Source organism: Austrofundulus limnaeus, unplaced genomic scaffold, assembly GCF_001266775.1.
Source record: "Austrofundulus limnaeus strain Quisiro unplaced genomic scaffold, Austrofundulus_limnaeus-1.0 Scaffold455, whole genome shotgun sequence".
NCBI classification, from domain to species: domain Eukaryota; kingdom Metazoa; phylum Chordata; class Actinopteri; order Cyprinodontiformes; family Rivulidae; genus Austrofundulus; species Austrofundulus limnaeus.
In genome coordinates this window covers 191902-197127 of record NW_013952857.1, presented here as the reverse complement: position 1 = coordinate 197127, position 5226 = coordinate 191902, and positions in this window count along the sequence as shown.

Here is a 5226-nt window from a genome sequence, read left to right as displayed (position 1 = left end):
AAATAATATTTACTCAAGTAAAGTACAGATAACCAAAATTTCTACTTAAGTACAATAACAAAGTATTTGTACTTAGTTACTTTACAGCACTGATAATAAAGGATCTGGTCACATGACGGGAAGATAACCCAATCAGCCTGATAGTTGAACCTGTAGAGAGTGGCCAGACCCTGGAAGAAAGTGTTTTATGAGTGGCTGTTCTCTGGACTCATGGCTAAATGCAGAGAAGAAATAAAGCCTTCATTTGCCCCGACCAGGGTTTATATGGCTGTCATTCTTACATTTAACAGTCAAGTCTTATTTGGGATATATTCCTGGTTCTCGACACACACCGAAGTGTATGAGCATGATGATATCTTTCAGTTGGGTAGTAACTAGTTACATGTACCTAGTTTTATTTACTTGAGTAACTCGTTGGGGGAAAAAAGTGCTTTTAGGAGCAAGGGGACGTCGAGCCCCGCTTGCACTCACCACATACACATAACACTACATACATAAGTCAGGTGATGGGGCACGTGACCCTCTATGAACAATAGAGCTAATCAAGCCTATTGTTAGGCGATGGCCCTCTTTTGCATGTGACTAAATAGAGTTAATCAAGCCTATTGTTAGGCGATGGCCCTCTTTTGCATGTGACTGACCTCTTTGTCCACCATGTGGAGGCAGTGCTTATAAGGCTGAGTTCACCTGAAACTCATCAGACTGAAGAAGTCTCTTGGAGGAGAGACTAAACGTTTCACTAAAGAAGAACCCATCCAGAGGACCTACTTATTTTTTTCTTTTAGATTTTTAGGAGTACTTTTACTACGCTGTTCTTTTTACTTTTACTTGAGTAATTTTATTACGAAGTATCGCTACTTGAGTAAAATTTCTGGAAACTCTACCCACTGTAAGTTCGCTGAATGAAGGACAAACTCGTTTTCACTAAAAATTCATCTGACACACACACATGCAGTTTTTATTAGTTTCATACGTTTTATTTTGAAAAAGAAAATTTGGAAAATTGTTTATTTTTTTCCTGAATTTGTTATTTTGTCATTTTGATTATGTCATTTTTAAATATTAAATGATTGACGTCTTGATCAGTTGCCTTTTTTATCAAATACTTTTTTTACTCTTACTTGAGTCATTTCTTGGATGGCTACTTTTTACTTTTACTTGAGTAAAAATATGCTGAATTAGTGCTACTCTTACATGAGTACACATTTTGAGTACTCTCACCTCATGTTATAGCTGTTTTCGTGTTTAGCTGTGGCAGCCATCTTAATCTGTGTGGACTCCAAAACTCAGTTAGTTCCACATCCAACAAATATTTTCTGAACGTTTCCTTAAAATCTGATGACTGGTTCACTGAGTAATCTGTTCACAGACAGACTGTACTGTTGTTCAGTACTGTGTACTTCTCAGAGTATCTGTTGTCATTAACTGTTGACCGTTAGCGCACCAATCTCAGTATTTACAAAGCAGAAAGATTACTAGCTTTTTTATGTTGGCTGATTAGCTGTGGCAGCCATCTTGAATGGGATTGACTGTATTGTACTGTACTGAGTGTTCATCCATCTTCTGAGAGTTTCACACAAACTCATCCAGCGATTAAAGAGATATTTTGCTAACAGTGCAGACAAACACACACAAGCCGACACGAGTTAAGTAAATGTCTCCACCTTCAGTTGTGGGTGATAAACAGCTGTAGATGTTCAAGGTTAATGTCTTTCAATTCCTACTGGTTTTAATCAGACTGTGATGATGTTTTGCGAAGTGATTACTCAGCATGCTTTTATTTCCAGTAAGAGTCCGAAAGTCCCAACCAGTTTCTTCTAAACTGAACAGGAGCGATAAGGCTGCAGCATTTCCCCCTCCACCCTAACCGTGACCCCCCCACCCACCCCCCAGCTCTGAGCGCTGCCCTGCCTGTCAGCAGGCCTGTGAAACGTGGGCCCGGCTGCACGTTGTGTGCGGAGATGATGGACGACCCAGATAAAGGCGCCTGTTGTTGTGGCTGGGCCGAGGAAAACGTGTTGGCTGTCGGGCGGCTGCTTGTGTTCCTGCTGTTTGTGTCTGTCGGTGTCTGCATTAAGGAAACCTACTCCAGGAAAAAAAGGAGGCTATCCTGCATAACGAACAGCAAAACATGCCAGCAGCGCTGCAGCATTCCTTTCATGTTGGAGTTTAGACCAAAATCATCTCTTAACAAGAAAAGATGGAGCTGAAGCTGTTTAAGTTCAGCCTTAAATAAAACTTTATTCAGCTTTCAGCTACCAACACAACAAATTAAATCTTAAAATCTTTAAACATAGCTCAGTTAGAGCCATTTTTGTGTTTAATAATATTAACCAGCTGTGTTGGACGTCTTAAATTGTATGGATGTCTTAAGTTAATCATTTGTAGAAGTACATCCAAGGGTTACTTTCTAAAAGTTTTATTTAAATCTGTTAAACGGTTCATGAGATATTTTGCTAACGGACAAGCCAGATTAATGCCATTATTTAAAACATAGGTTTTCAATGTGTAGAGCTCAGAGAATGTGTGGGAGATTACTTCCAGCTACTACCACACCAAATCTGAGCTCAGTATCTGTACAAATAACCAGGTTATGGATATTTTAGTGTTTAGTAATTCAGTTAGCATTAGAGGTCATCTAGAATTTGATTGGCTCTAAAAGCTGATCAGCTGTAGGTAAACATCCAATGCTTATTTCTTTAGCATTTATTTAAAACACATTTGGTAGTTCATGCAATGTTTTGCAGACTGAAACACCAACACTTACACAAACAGACAGGCAGAAAATATTATTGCCTGACTTTGACGTTTTTTGTAATCATAAAAAGAAGCTTTAAGATATTTAGTGTTTCCAAAAAGAAAAAATCCTCCTTAAATTATTTAAGTTTAAACTGAAAAACATAAAAGAAGTAAACAGTTCTGAGTTATAAAATGAGATAAAACGGCTTTCTAAAAAAATGACAAACTGTTATATTTCACATGTTGTTCGATTTGAATTGTGTTTGACTTGTTACACAAGAAAAATATATTATTAATCAAGACTTTGGGTATGAATGAATCAGTAAATAACATAACTGAGTAAAATTAACAATAAACACGTAAATTATGACCTAAATGAACAAACTAAAATGAAAATAATAAAGGAAACTTGAATAACCTTGGCTTTAACTGAATTTAACTAAACTAAACCTCGTTTTAGGTTTTTGAGAAAAATATGTATTTTATGTTTTTTGTTATTTTTAAATAGCATAATGCACTTTGATGCCTCTGTGTGTTCTTTGAGTTTTTTTTTTTTTTTTATTTCTGCCAGTTGGAAGCCAATTTTCCTTTGGAATATCAGTAAAAACTGAACTGAACCTATTATTTTTATACTTTAGGACAAAATAAAAGACCATATTCAATAGGAAAAACACTGTAAAATACTGTATTTATTGTAGTTTATACCAACTTTAAATAAAAAGTACAACTGATAAATGCAGGCTGATTTAGTCTGAAAGAACTTCAAATGTAACCCTGGTGGATTTGAGAGAAAGATCATACTTCAAGGCTAAAAGTTGTATTATTGAAGAGGCCAATATGATCTAATCGTCACGTTCCACTCTTCGTATTACTGAGCACACATTTGCAAATAAATTGACAGAAAAAATAAACTGCTAAATCTAGTATTTTCTGAGTATTTAAAAAATGTAATCTCACGTTAGCTTGGGTCAAATATTCAGAGAGACGCTGCAGAGGGACCAAAGGTGGCGGACCTCTGGTGTGGGTGACGGGACCCCTTGATTTGTTTCGCTCTGAATCAAACCGTTTGGTGAGTGTCTTTGTGTTTCTGTGTTTGAATGTGTCAGAGCCTTGATGGATATATTGGGTAGACGCAGACAGAGTGTTTTCAGCCTGCCAGCAGGCGGTGTGACCGGACCCAGCGGGCCTACGTGCAGCTCAGGGTGCCACCGAAGCGGCTAAAAACTCTTTGCTGTTTGTTTTCTTTGCTGTTTGACCGGTTTACATGAGGACCGGTTCAAAGAGTCGATCTTTATCTCCTGTTTCCTTGGCAAAATCTGCCCCCACAGAGCTTTTAGAGTGGAATGGAAAGTTTAGTTTTAGTGAGGGAAAAATGGAAGTTTTTGTTTACTTTGAAGTCGTACTCACATGGGGGTCATTATGTGCTATCAGGTCAGACACTATCTGTTCTGACTGGCAAATGTTGTGCAAAACAATCTGAGGCTGGCTTAAAAAAACATTTTTGTTAGTCTTGGAAACTACTCTTTCTTAATGTTTGAACCTTTATTCTGATTAGACAGGGGGGAAAAGGCCATTAAAAGTGGCAGGTAAACAACTGTGTGTGTTTTTGTTTATTTTTAGATTTGGGTTTTCAAACTTTTTATTGCTCACCACCAAAAGGCTCACAAATGTGTCCCAAACTGGAATACTAAGTGAATAGGATATTATACTTGTATGTGTGTCTACTGTATGTGTGTTAGCAAAATATCATAAGAACATCTGGATTGGTTTAACTGAACTTTTCAAAAGTAATCATTAGCTGTACATCTACTGTATACTGTAAGTGATTACTTTGGAACTCAACGCAATTAAAGATGGCCACACAAGAATACAAAAAAAAAAATGGCTATAGCACAACATATATATTTTTGCATACTGAGCTGCAGTTTGGTGTGGTAGTAGCTGAGTGTCATTCATAACACATTCTCTAAGCGTTAACAGAACATAATGTGATTTACAATGACAAGCCCCTTTGGACTCCAGAGCTTGTTGCACTTCATTAATTCACACGTTCACACACTGATGGAGGTCAGCTACATTGTAGCCACAGCTGCCCTGAGGCACACTGACAGAGGCGAGGCTGCCATGCTCCGGCACCACCGGACCCTCAGACCACCAACCGCAAGCAAGGATGAAGTATCTTGCCCAAGAAGTCAACGACTGAGACAGATGGAATGGGGATCAAACCAGCAACCCACTGGTTATAGGACAACTCCCTTAACCACTCTCACAACGTCCCTAAACCTGGACCATAAAATTATACCTGGACCATAGAAACTACATATGGACCATAGAAACTACATATGGACCATAGAAACTACATATGGACCATATAAACCACATATGGACCATAGAAACTACATACGGATCATAGAAACTACATATGGACCATAGAAACTACATATGGACCATATAAACCACATATGGACCATAGAAACTACATACGGA